Raw genomic sequence first — 18,593 nt, 5'->3', positions numbered from 1 at the left:
CAAGCCTTGCTAATGTGCATCTGTTCAGACCATCTTTAGCTCCACACATATTAATCCTGCCAGGATCACAACCAGTCTCAGGAACTATGGTGATGAATGTGGTCTAAAAGCTTAGATGAAATAGTCTTGATAGATAGCTGGCAGGGGTCATTGCCAGCTCAGTGTGTGTGCATTAAAATGTGAACTGTGTTTCCTGACCCCAGGTCCTACCCTAGAATGCCCTTCCATGGCTCTTGTCATGGGGGGAATGTGGACAGATCATGATTTTTGGCAGGAACCAGGGTTAGGTATGGAAACATCCTCCTCAAACTCATCCTGCTTTGCATTAATTTCATTGGAGTCTCACATTTATACCAATAGTAAATTTAACCCAGTTAGTCTGTTTTGATATTTGATACATGTACTTTTGCAAGTGATGTAATATGGTTTATTCATTTAAAATTTAGTTTAAAAAAGTGTGCTCCAAAACGGATCTGGATCTGTTGCCTTTACAAGGAAACTTAGACCTTGCTTACTTTCTGGGCCCAAACCATGGTATGTTAAATCTCAGAACGAAACTACTAGCACATACATAGGCAAGTTAGTGAAAAAAATTTACTGATCAGAAGCTTGTTTCCATATAGGTTCTGAATTTGGTAGTGCTAAACTACTTGGGTTTTTTCTCCCTTTCAGCATTTAATGTCTCTCTGCCAAGAGATGTCTTTCCAGTTGCAAGAAACCCACATGTAATGTGTTGACACCCGTTTTCAAAAGTGGCCTCTGATTTTGAGTGTCCAACTGGAGACACCCACGTGACCTGATTTTTCAGAAGTGCTGAACATCCACAACGTTGACTGAAATCAGTGGTAACTGCAAGGGCTCAATTTCTCCGAAAATTGGGTCCAATTTTCTTTAAATTTGTGCACCCGAAATAAGAGGTTACTTTGAAAAAGTGGTTCTAAATATCTAGCCATCTGCATTAATATTTAAGTGCCCAGGGATATCACAGATTAGGGAAGACTGGAAATGACTAACCTATAGCCTTCCTAGACAATAGACTGAATCCTGCCTACCTCACTTGAGCAAGTACTCCTTTTTCAGTCTCTGGTACCGCTTGTGTAAGGGACTGCGGAAGACTTTGTTACGGCCTACCTAGGGAAATTCCGCTTTCTCGAGGCCGCCCAGTCACTGTAGGACATGGGGAACCAATTTTAACCGGTTTTAGGCCGGTTTTGTCTGCCTTGCATGGCCCATTGCCAGGTAGCGGAAAGCCCCTTTAGGGAAGTACCTAATTATATATTCATGAGCTGTTTCTGTGTATTGCTTATTATGGCTCGCTGGTTGCCCCTTCGTCGGACTCCGTCCCAGGCAAAGCTCCGGTGTGCTGGGTTCTCCACCTCTGTGACAGCAACGCTTGGAGTCCCCGTTGCGGGTGTGTCACTAACCTTCAATAAAGCAAATAATTCGCTGCTTAGCTGCGTGTGGGTCTCGTTTTCTCAGAGTACCCCTGCAGGCCTGCAGTGCTTCAAATACCTTGGCCCAGAGCAGCTTGTATAATTAAGACAAACAGGATTTTTGTCGTTATATGAGCACTTAGCAGGAATCATACAGAATTCTATGTGATAATTATCATGTGGCTTAAAACCCAGGCAGCTTCTTGAAAACAAACCTCTTCTATGCCTATATGTTATTTTAAACTAGGAAGTTTAAAAAATATCAAGCATTGCCGAAACTGGCTCATCATTAGAAATATGGTCATTTATACCATGGGAGCATGTGCAATATTAACACTGTCTCTATTTATTCCTCCTCCCCAAGTGCCAGACACTATTCTTCATCCACATGCCCAGCTCTCGTTGGTAGGAAAGAAGTGTTCCTAGTAATTGTAGGCTGAGATTTTTTCAAAACTGTGTGATTTGAATGCCTAGTTTGTATTGAAATTAATAGTTTTCTATAACCCTAGGCATCTTTGAAGAACTCATCTGCTATGTTATAGCGACAAAGGGTGTGGATTTTTCTAAGAATTATTTTCCAATTCATCTTTCTTATGCAATCACCTCTTTTCTTTCCTGTCAGAGTTGTGGAGTAGGATGGCATCAACTGCATCTTGCCATAGGCATTCACTTGGCTATTTTTCCTGCTTGGGTATTCTTTTCTAGCTGTGGTCTCCATAGTAGCTGAATCAGGTACCAAAGTGATATCCTCAGAAGATCTCTAGTTTCAATTACTTATTACAAACCTTGTTATACTCTTTCTAGGCAAGTTCTTGTAACAGCCACATGACAGAAATGCACTCAAAGGGATAAATACAACGATTCAGGCTCTTATTGACACTATCTTTACCTTTAGTTCCAAATGCACATTGGCATAAGCATACATTGCCAATTCTCACTTGGCATTGCTGCTTCTGTTGACAGAGTGAAAGCATGGATCCCTTAGGCTCATTCCTTGCCAGTTTTGCTGTGTTCTTCCCACTCAGAAGATGAATTTGTATCAGCAAGTTTCATATGCTTGGTTTTCTGGCATGTGCTGCACTTTTCAGTATTAGCATCTGGATATTTACTTGAATGCTAGGTTGGTCTCTCAAAGGTCTTTGATCTCTTGTTCATGTCTCCAGTGTTAATAAAATGCAGTGTTAGGGACAGAGTGAGATCAGGCTGTCATTGAAGGTAGCTACTGTCAGTTTGCTATAATTGCTAATTTTCCTGTGATCTGTGATTGGATAATTAAAGGAGAACTGGCAAGTATTCTAATAACTCTATTTTTTTACTCTTGTTTTTTGTATCCTCTCAGAACCTGGAACACATTCTTTCCTGATCAGTTCTGTGAATTTAGCAGAAAGATTTTCCTCCTAATTTTTTGTAAAGAAATCAACAAACCCTTGACATTAACGAAGTTAATCATGGTTAGCACAGCTCGAAGAATATGGTTTGTTAATTTATTCTCCTATAGCTGGCCCAGCAGATGAACACAAAACCTTGTAGATCCTATGAAAATAGTTTAAAAATATCTGCAACAAGAATGTAATAAATTTCCTACATCTGTAAAGGTAAACTAGATAATGAATATCAGATAACATCCACCATCAAGGGAAAGGAAGCAGTATGGTCCAATAGATAGGGCACTGTACTGGGAATCAGGAGGAATGGGTTTTATTCCGTCTTTGCCATTGACTTACAATACTAACATAGGCCAAACTTCAGGCTGTGTCCATTAAAAAAAATAAATCTTATACATTTGACAAGGTACTACAGGGAGGATAGGGATGACCTGTTTTTCACCCATTGAATATAGTGTATGCAGATGTGTGCTTTGCTTATCTACGGGCACTGGCCAAGTGGAGTAGTGGTGTTTCTTTAATTTGATTTTAGTGTAAATTTCCTTTGAATTTTATTACAGAATGAATAATACAATGCGTAGATGAGATAATTTAGCAAATGCCGCTGCTTATGTTTGTTTCAAGGTATTCAGATTCCTGCTTCCGTACACATATGGTACAGATAGTAATATTGCTTTGACCTTTTAAATGAATGGTTAGAACTCCTTTTGTTGTTTAACCCAACAGGTGTGCATAATTCTATAGCTACTGAACTCCCTAACCTGAGAATCTGTTAGAACAGTGGTTCTCAACCAGCGTTCCAGGGCCACGAGCAGGTTTCAGGGTGTCCACCAAGCCTGGTAATAGACTCGCTAGGGCCCAGGGCAGAAAGTCAAAGCTCCGCCATGTGGGACTGCAGCCTGGGGCCCCAAACTCCACCACCTGGGGTTGAAGCTGAAGCCTGAGCAACTTAGCTTTGTGTTCCCCCTATGGTGTGGGGCCCCGGGCAGTTGCCTTCCTTGCTACCCCCTAACACCAGCCCTGGCTTTTATATGCAGAAAAACAGTTGTTGTGGGACAGCTGGGCTATGGAGTCTTTAGGGCATGGGGTAGGTGGGGGGTCTCAGAAGGAAAAAGGTTGAGAACCCCTGTGTTAGAAAACCAGAAATGTTTATGTATTTTTTTCAGTAGATAATATAATTTAACTGTCCAATCAACATCATGTTTTCAGTGATCCCGTATTTTATTTCTTTAAGATCTGGATATTTGCATACCTGGGAATAAATATATCCTGATCCATTTTAGTAACTCCTTCTGTTATAAAAAGTAGTTGAACAAAGCTAGGCCAAATGTCTTAATGTGATAGCTTCCCATTAAGTAGCCTACAATAATCAATATGACTGCCCAGCAGTTTGAACATATTAGAAATGAAACATATTGCTTACACACGTTCTGGACTTGGAACACAAACAAATATGTTGAGTGTATTCTCTTTTAGCAAGCTTTCTTTTGTTGTGTATGTGTTTCGGTTTGTCAATAAGGGGTTAGTAAACTTTGATCTACAGCAACTATAAATGATTCATTTCTTCTTTCCTTATGTATCTATCTAGCCATTTCTTTTACATTCATGGGGCTTAGTGGGTTGGATGCTATTTATAATTCCTTTTTCTGGCCATTGTTTTTCAGTGTAGAGTGCTACCGCACTTCACCTTTAATTTTCACGTTTCTCCATGGGACTGTTTATATTAGTGATCTTAATCTGTGCTAGTGGAATGCTGCTCTGTGCATATGACTGAAGAAGTCCAAGGTAGAATTTGCCTGCTTTGCTCCCTTTTATGTGAATGTCACATCACCTTTGCGGTCAATGTTGATAAATATGCCCTTCTAGATTATTTTTGAACAAAAAACAAAGGAAAAACTCTTCCTGAAATTAATATATATATTAATTAGTATATATACACACACACATCTTTTTTGTGTTAAATAAATGAAACTACTATAATCTCTCTATTCCTTGGATGACAACTTTCACATGCTTGTAATGTTTATCTGCCCAGAATTCAGTGGCAGAATATCCTCCCCTGATAGTAATATGATTGACCAGGCGACACTTTATGGGAAGTTTGGAAAGGGCACTTGAAATGATCCAGCTCACAGTTATCGACACCGTCTTTTGATTTTATAATTGTGCGTTACTTCTGACATGTTTGCAATTGGTCCAACCGGGACTCATTTCTATAAAGGTCCTTGTGACAAGCACCGGAGTCCTTGTGTTCCTTCATGGAGATGCTCATGTTGATTTGACCATTCTCCCACCACATACACACAGTCACTCACTCTTGGCACTAAAGATAGGCCAGTTGGCCTTTGAAAAAGTGAGGTGCATTCCACTGCCTTGATAACAGCTTTGCAACTGTTCATTTCCTGTTTTCTTCAATTTTGTGCTCAAAAATGCTGCTTGACAAAGATAACTATAAGAGGTGGCAATTAGGCTGAGGCCTTGTTCTATCACTTTTTATTAGAGAGAAAGGGATGGTTTTGTGGTTAAGGCAGGGTTGTGAATTGGGAAATCTGGGTTCAATTTATGCCTGTCTTTGACCTTCAGCAACCTTCTTAATCTCTCTGCATCATTTTCCATACTTCTGATTCTTTGTTGTATTCTTTTCTCCCACCCTTTGTCTCTTGTCTGTTTAGAAAATAATGGGAAGGCAGGGACCACCTCTTTATTATGTTTTTGTATGATGTATAGTATGGGTGGGGGGCTAAGTTAATTGGAGCTGTTAGGTACTATTGTAATAGTAATTAATGCTATTGTTGTATAGCTCATATTGTAGACTATAATTATTAATAATATTACTTAGTCCTAATGTAACTTTGAAACAGAATACAGTTCTTAAGGTAAGGCAGGCTTTTTAAATTTAACTCATAAAATGCTGTTAACTGTCAAATGTTCTCCCACCCCCCCCCAGATAATTTGTGGAGTCCTTTCTTCCTTTTGTTTATGGGAAAAAAAAAAGCTTGATATTTTTAGTACATATTTTAAGCAAGAAGTAATCCATCAAAATAAAATATCTTGTAGCTGCCTTTTCTTCAGAGTTGAGACCTTGCCAGCTTAATTGCTAAGCCGGTAGACGTTAGCCACTTGCAGCCAGTACAGCATAATTAAAATTCTAGAAGGATGTCAGATAAACACAGAAACATCTGATAATGTTGACTGTAGAGTGCTTCTGGTTATTGTAATTATAATGAAATTGTTACAGCATTGTATGGTTTTATAGCAGCTAATCTGTGTTGTAAGACTACAATAAGGAATGGATTGGAAATCACAGTTTTCTTTGTAAATTAAAATTGTTGCAAAGATTTCCTTTTTAGAGTTTACTACTGAAAAATCCAGATTGCTTTGAGAAGTCTGTTTTCTGAAGGAGATATCTGAAGCCTCTTCCTACCTTTTGTCTTTACTTATACAGTAAATCTTTCAAAGAAATTACGTGAATAGTTGGTGACACAAATATGTTACATTTCCGTTTTCTTTAGGAGAAATCTTACTATTCCTTATCAAAACCTTTTGAAATGGCCACAATGATTCCATTTGGCTACCAATTTAATTACATTAGAGTGAATTGGCTTGTTAATTGCAAGAAACTCAAATACACTGGTGGACAGAATTCACTGCTGGAATCGGTGGAGCTTTGCCTCCTGCAGTCAATGGTGAACTTGGTCATCCACCCTAAAACTAAACAACTTGTTTCTTTCCTTTTCACTCCCTCCTATGTCCACTTCTGACATTTTTATTTGGTTCCTTCCGCTCTAGTTTTCTCTCCTTCTCATTCGCTATCTGTCCTGAGCTCGGTACTGCCAGAGTGCATAGGCAGTAATCCTGATTTAGGGAGCCAGGCTCTGAAGCCACTTCCCTGCCCTAAACCTCAATTGGGCTTCTGGATTGGCTGAAGAGCTGAGTAGGGTTGGAGTTAAAAGCCCTTTGCTCACCAGGAAATCAACTGGCCATGCAAAAGAGAAGGGTTTTCCTGCTGGGGGGATGAGTGGATACTACTGGGGTAATTTAGAAGCTGTGCAGTTTCCACAGTGAATTTAAAACAGTGTTTTTAAAGTGGTATTTGATCCTCAACAGAAACTTTTCAAATTGAATTTGATTGTGTAAAACAACTCTGTTTCTCTCACATATTGAGACTGTGTCTTTGTATATCTTGAATATTAAAAGTTACTAGAATTATTATTCTTTTTGTGAATGATTGGCTTTGTTGCAGAGCACCATGAATCATATATCTACTTCATGACTTGTTATTTATATTCTACAAAGTTACAGTAATTCTTATATTGAAATTGAAATTTATGGCCCTAGTGTTATATTTGTGTTGAGATCTGAGCAAGCTGTTTTAAATGATGAAGTTTTGTTGAAAAGAGCAAATATGTAAGCTGTTAAGATAAAATTAAACATTTATACTCAGGTCTCTTGCAAGTGGTAAATTTATCTTATTGATTGACTAACTGTTCATGACAAAACCTGATTGAATGTGACATTCTGTGGAGAGTATGTTCAAGAAGAATGATTTTCAGTGCTGCATGTTCTTGGCAAGTATATTTTTTAATTTGTTTGGAAGTTGTTACTTATTAAAACTTCCACATGGTGATGTTTCTATAATGGCATATGAGTAATTCATTTCAGATCAAAAACACTGTGATTAGGAACGGGCGTGCTTATATAAGCACAGACTTAATAGTTTCCTGAATGAACCTACATTGTTTCCCGATTACAACCTCTCAAGATGGCGTTGGTGCCCTCCTCCTATCTGTCCTTTACACATTGGTTCTGCTTCACGGCTCAATGTATGCTGAGCAGAAAGTCAGTTAGAACTACTAAGTTCTGCAGTGGGATCTTCAAAGGTATGAAGGGCTGGGGTATAGGTGTATCACCATTTGGAGGGGAAGCCTGTGGTTACTGGAGTATAATAGCTGGCTAAAGAGGGGGTCTTGGCTTGCTGGAGGAAGGGGAAGCTTGGGGCAGGGGTTCACTGTTGAAAAGAGTGGGAGTGGGAGTCTGATAGATCTTAATGTTCTTCCAAGACAAGATACAAACTTTTTGAAGTTAGCTCAGAGTACTGTGCATGCCCTGCTTGCCTTGGAGCAGTCTCCATGGGAATTTCTATGCTGTGGTGGGAGCTAGGTTTGGGATGGAACAGAGGCAGAAGCCCACATGAGACAAGGGGGAGAATTGTGGTGGGGGTGAGGGTAAAAAGCCAATTCACACTTTCCTGTTTAAATGGGGACTTTTCCGTAACACTTTTGAGAACATAAACCCAAAAGGGGCACAATGAGGCGGTGGGGGAGGGGGGCGGGGCAGCCTGGGCTCCCCTCTGGGCACCTGAATAAAACTGGGTGGCATAACAATGGAGTCCCTTACCTGCTGGCATGAGGGAGGGGCGAGTGGGCCAAATTTGAGCAGTACTGTGAACCAAAGGCACCAGGTTGCAATGCCACTCACTCAAACTTGGCTTGGCCACACCTCTGTTACTATAGAGGGGTGGGTGTCATGATGGAAGGGTGGCCAGTCCAGATGTGGGTGAATCATGTTGCCTCCTGGTGCACAGGGTTGCAGTGCCACTCAGATTTGGCCTGTTTTGATTGGTTGGCCCCATGACTTTTGAAGTCCCTCTGGTACCTTTGGGTCCTTAACTACACAGGTCCAGTAGCCAAAATCCCCTCAAGGAGTGTATGTTCCCTTTATGGGCTACACACTACAGGCTGACATCCATGCTGCGCAAGGCCGGCATACTTGTGAGATGGGTAGGAATTCAGAATGTCGCTCATACAGACTGAGAAACTCTTATTTACACATCTTTGGTAAAGAGAAAAAGAATTCCATATATGAAAGCTGCTGATGTTCAGTGTTGTTGGCCTGAACTTGCTACATAGTCATTAGAAGTCTGATCCTGCAATTCTTACTTAGGCAAAACTCCCATTGAAATAATAACAGGTCTACAAAGAAGAATTTCTCCTTTGGAGAATACAACCAACTATTTGCAGCCAGAGCCTCCTTCACTCCTTAAGAACTTTATTTGCACTAAATTACAGCACCACCAAAGCTGGGTCTTCACATTTTTTTTTAAGTTTTCAGGGTTAAAATTTAATTATAATTTAAATGGCAGTGAAAAGTGATCCTTCCAGATAATGTAATACATTTGTGGTGCTCCTCTATAGAAGGGGCTTGTTATACCATGAAGAATTATATTTCTGGATTGGGGTATATTTACTGGGCATCAAAATTGAGTAATTCATCAACTAAATTAAATGAAACTTAATATTAGCATATAGTATAATAAAACTTCTTTTAAAAATTTGCATAAAAGGTGATCAGATGTTACATTTTAATTTAATTGGGCCTGATGAACCCTTGTGCATATTAGGTTGTAAAATTTAAATTACATTTTCTTAGAAAAGATATTAAAGTATAGTTTAATTGCCTCTCTCAAGATTTATTTAGCAATCTTATTTACACAGTTTTGTTTTTATATCTAATTATTTGAACTTGGTTATTAAAACATTACTATGTCCCATGTACATTATGCAAGAAACATCTACTTGCTTTTCAGTTTCAAGATGTCTTCTGTTTGTAATCAGTAACCTTACAAAAATGATAATCTCAGCCTTCAGCAGTTTCTTCACAGAAAGATTACTGTATATTAGCATTAAATAGTTAAAATTTATAAATTATGGCTACTCAGTGGATTTTGCAAATCTCCAAATTGTGTACAGTTGCTAATCTGTATGGCATGTTGGAAAACAAAATTTGGAAATGTTGCCTTTTAGATATAAAAATATTCAGAAATTGTCTGTTGTAGAGTAGCTTTCCATTCCATGTTGGGAAGAAGTTGTCCTCATCTAGTATTAAAAAGCACAAAAATGTTTTGGCTTCTTAAATTACAAATGCACAAAAATCTTTGACAATTTCTTTAGTGCCTAGGATTAGTTTAAATTTACTTGCTGGTGTCATATTAAATTAAAATGAAACGTTGCTTTGTGCTGGCTTTTGTAGTTATAGACGGCTTTTTAATTTTCCTTGAAGGTAGAAATATGGTAAACTCAAAATTACTGTTTCAGCAAATTACTGTATGAATCTACAATAGAAAATAGGTGCATTTAGTTTTCCAACCTTAATTTAGATGGCATTTCCTTAATACATGATTTACATCACTGCCATCTAATAATGACTTTGGTGACATTTTATAGGCCGCTGTGCATTTTAAGTCCTGACATTTTAAAAAGCCATGGTTCTTGTTTATGGCATATATGTGTGCTGAGGTGCTTTTGTTCCCTTCTTATGTAATATTTATATACAATTTACTGGTAATAACAGCTCTCACCCTTAACATCTGCATTATGGGCCTTCTTCCTTGTTTTATTGCTATTTTAATATAAAAGCAACCATATACTGGAGTTAGGGAACAAGCATGGACAGAGTAAGGAGTTGTAGGAGGAGATGAAGGCAGAGGTCTAGGCTGGGACAGAGCATTGAAGGTGACAACATGTTCTTAAGGCATACATGTTTATTTGCCCGTCCTTTTTGCAATTCAGGGCATTTTGATGTTCTGGTAGTTTCTTCTGCCTGAAAATATTTATTGGCATTAGTTGTCACAAGGATGGTTTAATTGTCTTTAATTTCTTTTTTTTTTTAATACTGTAGATGTTTGTGGTTGAGAGAATGTAAAAAGCCTAAGAATCTTGTAACAGTGTGACTGTGGTAATTAGTTACAAGTGAGAGAGAACAAGCAATTAGAAAAGCCATTAAAGGTTTTTCTCCACCTTTCTCATCTGAGTGCTGTAAGATATTTGATGTTATCGCGGATTTTAAGTATAGCATTTTAATAATGAAGTACAGATTATTTTATTAAGTGTCATGTGCTCTGAGCTGGTGTGTGTGTGTGTCTTTCTTTTGTGTGTGTGCGCGCAGGCATTAAAATGGACAGCAGCCAAGAACTGAAAAAGGACTCCAAGCTATAATAATGAGCATCAACAAGCTCCAGGCTGGCAGTGACTCTGGGCTTGATTTCTCCCCTCACACTACAGCAGTGTAAATGACAAGGAACTCCTCTGAAGTCTCTGGTGTTACAGGTCTTCTGTAGACACAACTAACTACATTTTCAGTCTAGTGGATGGCAAGTGAGGAAATGCCTTTCCCAAAAGAGGCCATGTGCTGTTGCAGCCAGCATAAAAGAATGAGGGACCCCCACAATAGGCCTGAGTATGGTTTGATTTTTAAAATGCCAGATTGGGAGTCCTGGCAACTGATGTCCTCTGTTTATCCACAGGATGGATGCAGTGGCAATTTGGCCTTTCCTACACTTGCTCTATCCACATGTCTAATTCTGATCCATGGTAGAGTATACTCCCTATATCGGGGTGGGCAAAGTATGACCTGGGGGCTGCATCCAACCCTCCAGACATTTTAATCTGGCCCTCGAGCTTCTGCCGGGCAGCGGGGTCTAGGGCTTGCCCTGCTCCATCTGGGGAACGGGGTCGGGGGCTTGCCTCACTCTGCACGGCTCCGAGAAGCCGCGGCATGTCCCCCCTCTGGCTCCTACACATAGGGGCAGTCAGGAGGCTCTGCACACTGCTCCCACCCCAAGCGCTGCCCCCGCAGTTCCCATTGGCCAGGAACCACAGCCAATGGGAGCTGCAGGGGTGATGCCTGCGGATGGGGCAACGCGCAGAGCCGCCTGGCTGCACTTCTGTGTAGGAGCCGGAGAGGGGGACATGCCGCTGCTTCTGGGAGCTGCTTGAGGTAAGCGCCCCCTAGAGCCTGAACCCCTGATCCCCTCCTGGACCCCAATCCCCTGCCCCAGTCCTGATCCCCCTCCCGCCCTCTGAACCCATCAGTCCCAGCCCGGTGCACCCTCCTGCATCCCAAACCCCTTATCCCCAGCCCCACTCCAGAGCCCGCACCTGAACCCCCGCCTGGAGCCCCCTCCCGCATCCTGGACTCCTCTTTCCTAGACCCACCCCAGAGCCTGTACCCCCAGCTGGAGCCCGCACTCCCTTCCACAGCCCAACCCCCAATTTTGTGAGCATTCATGGCCCGCCATACAATTTCCATACCCAGATGTGGCCACCCCTGCCCTATATGAATGTTATTCTGGGACACAGATGAGCCCAAATAAAAATCCCTCGACTCTTTGGGGGGTTATGCAGGGCAACCGTGACTCTTCTCATCTTGAATCATGCTTTTCTCTTACTTTAGACATGTCTTACTTTTTCCCCTTCCTCCTTTAGGACCTGATCCAGTTCCCACTAAAGTGAATGCCATGTTAGGTTGGAGTGAATATTTTATCAGCTAAGTTGTTATTCAGCAGAGGCTATGGACTGTAGAGTAAGGGGAGGAGAAGTAACCAAATGATGGAGAACGGAACAGAAAGTAGTGTAAGTGATATTGAAAGCCAATCAGACTTCTCTCAAAACTGATTCAAGCATCAGAGAGCTCAATCTCTCTGGAAGTGGAAATAACACAGGGACTTTTGAAAGAGGATTCTTGCAAAGGAGACAATTGGATTGCTGGACATCTTACACAGCCAGGAAACTGAGATTATTTATTTAGTTGCCAGTATATGTTGTTAGATTTTACCTTTCAATTCTCAGAAACCGCCTCTTTTCTACTTATGTCTGGCAAATCTCCCAAAGATGGGATGGGAAGCAGGGAGCCAGCCAGCAGCACAGCAATATCTACTTTGGATATCATTACTGTTGTTGGTTAGTCTCTAAGGTGCCACAAGTACTCCTTTTCTTGTTGTTCTATTGGCCCCACATTAGTTTTTACTGCACTAATAAAATAATGATTGTTACTCTGGATCTAACACTGTTAGGAGATGTAATGTGTAAGTAGTTCAGCAATAAAGGACATTTGGATACTTGCTCTCCCTGTAAAACCTGTCTTTACCATACCTAAATATCAGATTTATAGGCCTATATTTATGCTTAAAGAAACCTCAACAATTAGCTAGACTTGTATTTAAAACAACAGAAATAGTCGTCTTTTTAAAAATGCAAAACATTGCAGATTGTGTAAATTTGATGATCACTAGAAGTTTTTCTCTTTTAGGCCTGGTCTACACTCCGTTGGGGGGTGTGTGTGATCTATCTAAGTTATGCAACTTCAGCTAAGTGAATAACATAGCTGAAGTCGATGTACTTAGACCTACTCACCACGGTGTCTTCACTGTGGTGAATCGACTGCTGCCGCTCCCCTGTCAACTCTGCCTACGCCTCTTGTGGTGGTGGAGTACAGGAGTCAATGGGAGAGCACTCAGGGGTTGATTTATCGCGTCTAGACTAGACGCGATAAATCGACCCCCGCTGGATTGATCGCTGCCCGCTGATCCGGCGGGTAGTATAGACATACCCTTAGATACTGATATGCTCCCCCCTTGCCATAGTATCTGAATACCTCACAATCTTTAATGTATGTAGTGACTGAACACACCTACGAAATAGGGAAGTGCTATTATCTCTGCGTCTGTTTACACCACAATAAAACACCTGTGGCTGGCCTGTGTCAGCTGACTCAGGCTCATAGGGCTACAAAATTGCAGTGTAGGCAGTTGGGCTCAGGCTCTTGAGCTCGAGTCAGCTGACATGAGCCAATTCTGGGTGTCTTATTGCAGTGTAGACATAGCCTCTCTGTGCCTCAATTCCCTAAGTGGCCCAAGGCCTCACAGGAAATCTGTAGTGGAGCAAGGATGTGAATCCTGGTCGCCCAAGACCTAGGCTTGTGCCCTAACCACCGTACCATTCTTCCTGTTGACTCATCTAGCAACCAAAAAAAAAAAAAGGAAAAAGTTGAGGGAAGAGAAATAACTGATCTGTTAACTCAGTTATTTTTGCTGCTATAGGTTACACTGAAGACAAACCATGACTTGGCTTCTTATTTAAAAAATTAACAGTAGACAATAATAAACCAGCTAATTCAGTGGAGGGCATCATTTTATTGCTAACAAGCAGGAAGTAAGAGAAATTAGGATACAAACTCATTTTTCATTAAAATCAACAGGAACATTTAAAAAAATTCAAACATAAAAGTAGTTTTCTTTAATCTTTACTTGGTTACAGCCAGCCTTATAGGATTCAGGATTTTTCAGATGAAGATAACTTAGGCCATGTCTACACTACAAAATCATGTCTACCTAAGTTACTTTAGCATACAATAGCCCCATACTTGGCTGCTTGTGTTGGCAGTGTATGTAGTCACCAGGAGCACTTGTATCGATGCAGAGTGCAGTGCACTGAGGGTAGGTATTCCACTGGGCAACTCTCCACCATCCAGCATAGGGTCTTTGGAAAGTTTTAGCAATGCCTGATGGGAGCAAAACAAGTCATGCAGGAGTGACTGGGAGCATGGGGGAAATTTCCCATAATGCAGTGTTCTCTATCCCATAATTTCATCTGCATCTCATAATTTTTGCACCTTTTTTTCAAAATCCCAGAAACCTGTGTGTCCTCCTCAGTATCCGCCATCTCTAACAGAAGCATAGAGCTGTACAGAGCGCGATTGGCATGAGCATTGCAAGCACGGGGGGGCACGTGATCCTGCAGGATTTGCAGAGCCACAAGAGGCGCCACAGGCAACATGACAATACCTTGGAGGCTAGATTGCCGTGGGAAACAATTCAAGGTTGTTGGTGACATTCACAGAGCAGCTGGAGGTGGTGGCGTGCCAGGTCTGGACCTAAGAAAACATTGACTGGTGGGATCACATCGTAATGCAGGTTTGGGATGATGAGCAGGAGCTGCAGAACTTTTTGGATGCACAAGATCACATTCCTGAATGTGTGTGCTGAACTCACCCCAGCGCAGGGCCACCAAAATGAGAGCTGCACTGACAGTTGAAAGCGAGTGGCAATTGCACTGTGGAAACTTGCAACTCCAGATTGCTGCCGGTTAGTCGGGAATCAATTTGAAGTTGGAAAATCCACTACAGAGGCTGTTACCATTTAAGTCTGCAGGGCCATTAGTCACCTCCTGCTATGCAGGACTGTGATTCTCAGTCATGTGCAGGAGATACTGGATGATTTTTCAGCAATGAGGTTCCCAAACTGCAGTTGGGTCATAGATGGCACACATATCCCTATTTTGGCACCAGATCACCTTGCCACAAGTACGTCAACAGAAAGGGTTACTTGTCTATGATAATGCAAGCGCTGGTGGAGCACCAGAGATGCTTTACCGACATCACTGTGGGCTGGTCAGAGAAGTGCATGATGCATGCATCGTTAAGAACTCAGGCTTATTCAGAAAGCTGCAAGTAAGGACTTCCTTTTCCGACCAGTGGATTATCACTGGGAATGCTGAAATGCCAATCGTAATCCTGGGCAACCCAGTCTACCCCCTTGCTCCCATGGCTTAGGAAGCCATACACCAGCCACCCTTGACAGCACCAAGGAGCACTTCAACTCCAGGCTCAGCAGGTGCAGAATGACAATTGAATATGCCTTTGATTGTTTGAAGGGTCACTGGCATTGTTTACTTATAGGGTTGGACCTCAGTGAGAAGAATATCCAATGGTTATAGCTGTGTGCTGTGTCATGCATAATATCTGTGAAGCAAAGGGGGAAAAGTTTCTGCAGAGATGAAGTAGCTGTCTGATGAATTTGAACAGCAAGATATAAGGGCTATTAGAAGAGCTCAATGAGGAGCTATGCAGTTCAGCGAGGCTTTGAAACACCATTTTAATAGTGAGCCAGGGTAGTGTGTGTTGCAGTAGTGTGCTGTACCTGGCCTTGCTCTTTTGTGACCTGGTATGAATCATCTTCTGATTGCTGTGTACATAGGAATATAACATTGTCAATGTACCTATAAATATTGTTTGTGAATGATGATATGAGTTGTGTGACACAATGCAGTAACAGATAATCAGGTGCTGTCAGACCTGCTCAGCACCAGCAAGCATATGCTGTGAACTAATAAAGATTAATTTTGTTACCAAAAAAAGAATTTTATTCTGTAACATGAACCAGGCAATACAAATAATAATTTAAAATGTATAGATTAAGGGAACAGAACTTATGAAGGGGAGAGAACATTGATTTCACGTATACCCACACCAACCATGGCTTTCACAGTTCAGTGAATGTGAAGTTGTAATTGTCTTTAATGTCCCCCCAGGTGCAGTGGTAGGGGTAGTGCACCGACCCCTAATGTCACGTGGAATGTTGAGGGGGGTATAGGAAGGTCCCAATATTGAGTCCTCTATGGGCTGCAGATGGAGACGAGCATGGGATTGTTCAACCTGCAAGTCTACCAGAGTCTGCAGCATCTCTGCTCTCTGTCCTGCTGCATGCCCCTCCTCTTTTCCTGCCTCTTTCTCCTCTCTACTCTATCCTTCTCCAGGCTGTCTGCATGGGTGATCCTCCAGGCCCTATGCTCGTTCTCTGATGCAGCACTGGCTTGCAGGATCTCCTGAAATATGCCAGCCCGAGTCCTCTTTCCCGCCCCCTCCCCCATCTAGCTCAGGCATTCCGGTTGTGTGTGGAGGGGACCGTGAAGGCTGTAATGTCTGCAGCTGCAGACACAACACACAGAGGTACCATTGTCAGTGTATTGATGACAGAAATAAAAACTTAAGATGCCGAACTCACTCCTCTGGCTCCCCAAAAGTTGTAACACTACATGCTCACTTCTTCTTGGGATTGATTGAGCATGGCGCCAGTCATGTCACCAGCCATGGTGAGTGTGGCCCTCTGGGGGTTGGGGAAATCAGGAGAGAATAGTTCAGTTGCATGATTCTAGTTGTATAGGGCAATGGAACTGAATACTGGCACTGTTCTCCCCAGATGGTGATGATTTTAGCTGATACCTCAATCCTGAGGGTAAGAGGCAGGGCACAGCTGCTGCTGGCGTCCCAATGCCACCCGAAACCGTATGCTGCTAGCCTGTATAGTGCAGTGGTGCCGGCTGACATAATCGCTGAGTAGCTTGGAAAAGCATCCTACTGCGGCAGAAGGAAGAAGGCAGCCCTCCCTGGAAACCTTTGGCAGAGGATTGCAGAGTATCTCCATGAATGTTTCACTGAGATCTCTACGGAGGATTCTTGGGACCTCCTGGTGCACAGAAACAAACTGCTCTGTATGGCCCCCACTGCCTAACTGCAGAGGGGAATGAAAAGCAGATAGCAACTCTACCTCTCTTGGTTGTTCCACTACCTCTTCTACCACAAGTAAAAATGAGTAAATCAAAAGATGTGTCCTGCTGCTTTGTGGGTGCCATCCCTGTAATTTCCAAGTAAACTGCATACTTACCAGAGGTTCCTTCCCCTGCATCTGGCTCACCAGTGCTAGACAGGTGGGACTAGCTGGACTATGGTGGAGTCAAAAACAGGTCCTAGCTTGCTGCACAGCTGGATTTCATGTTCACCTGTCGTCCCCCATGCTCCTCCTCCTCTTCTTTGTCCACCTCCTCCTCCTTGCTGTTCACAGTAGGGCCTGTGACTTGGGCTCCTTGAAAGTATCCAGGGTGCTGTTGGGGGTGGTACTGTGGTCTCCGCTGAGGGTGGTATGCAGTTCTTTGTAAAAGCAGCAGGTCTGTGGCTCAGCACCGGATCAGTTGTTGGCTTCCTTGGCCTACTGGTCTATCTGCTGCAGCTCCTTTGCTTTCACACAGCTCTGCTGCTTCTCCCTCATCTTTCTCCCTCTTCCCTCCCCCCCCGCCCAACCCAAGCAATCTGCTCATAGATGTCCACATTTCTGCGGCTGGTTCAGAGCTGTGCCTACACGGCCTTTTCTCTCCACAGGCCCAGGAGATCCAGTATCTCCTGCCTGCTCTAGGCAGGAGCACACCTGGAGCATGTAGCCAGCATGGTCAGCTGGGTGGCTATAAAGAGCAGCTGGATGGCTATGGAGAGCTGCTAGGTGTGCTCGCTAAGCTGGGCAATCAGGAAAAGGATTTTCAAAAGTTCACAGGGCCTTAAGTAGCCTGGGCAGCAGAGTTCCCTGGGCAGCAGAGTTCACAATGGTGACCAGAGCAGGCAGTGTATGGCATTGTGGGTCAGCTGCTGGAGGCCAGTAATGGTCAACGTAAGTAACCAGTGTCAACTCTCGCACTGTTGACTAAACTACATTAACTCTGACTCTGTGCTGTGTGGGGAGATGGTTTTATTAAATTGGCGTAGCTGCTTTGCCTTGACCTAACTCTGTAGTGTAAACCAGGCCTTAATTTACTTACCTTCCCTCCCTTCAGATTGCAGCCAGGGTGTAAAGCTAAGAAGGCGGCTATAGAGTGGAACTGTAAGGAGCATCTGTGTGTATCTGGTATTGAGGATAGGCTGTAGAATGTGAGGAATCAAGGAAGGGTGGTCTGGGGAGTTGTCTGGTCTGAGTGCACTTGGCCGAAGAAGCAGGGAAGGAGAATGGAGCTGGAGAGGCACCAGCTCTCAAGGAGGATTGGTTTACATCTGAAATTCCTGGGCATTGTCTAGTTGTAAAATAAATACCACTTAACCTCTCTCCTTTTGTTTGAACTTAAAACTTGTGTAAAATTAACATTCAAAGCCCAGCCCTTTCCCCATTGAGGAGAATGAACTTCTTTCTGTTGGGGGCCACGTAGTGTTACTGCCCTACAAATAAATAATTACTGTACAATGTTTAATTGGAAAGCACTGACCCCCCCCCACTTCCCTTTTTGGGGTTCTTTCTTCTACCCGTGTGTCAGTTGAGTAGCTGAAGAACTGATGCACTCTTGGAGTAGCTGTTTGCCTCCATATTGATTCTCGATTAGCTTTCTCTGAATTGGGATACTGA

General features: G+C 42.5%; 1 protein-coding gene across 16 annotated transcripts in view; it reads left to right on the top strand.

The window, feature by feature from the left end:
* The window catches only part of ARVCF (ARVCF delta catenin family member), a 446,960-nt gene that overhangs the window by 167,149 nt on the left and 261,218 nt on the right, over positions 1-18,593 (top strand). The window lies entirely within an intron of this gene.

The sequence above is a fragment of the Caretta caretta genome, chromosome 15 (genome assembly GCF_965140235.1).
Source record: "Caretta caretta isolate rCarCar2 chromosome 15, rCarCar1.hap1, whole genome shotgun sequence".
Taxonomy (NCBI): domain Eukaryota; kingdom Metazoa; phylum Chordata; order Testudines; family Cheloniidae; genus Caretta; species Caretta caretta.
The sequence above is the reverse complement of the archived record's forward strand: the minus strand, read 5'-3'. Positions and strand labels throughout refer to the sequence as shown.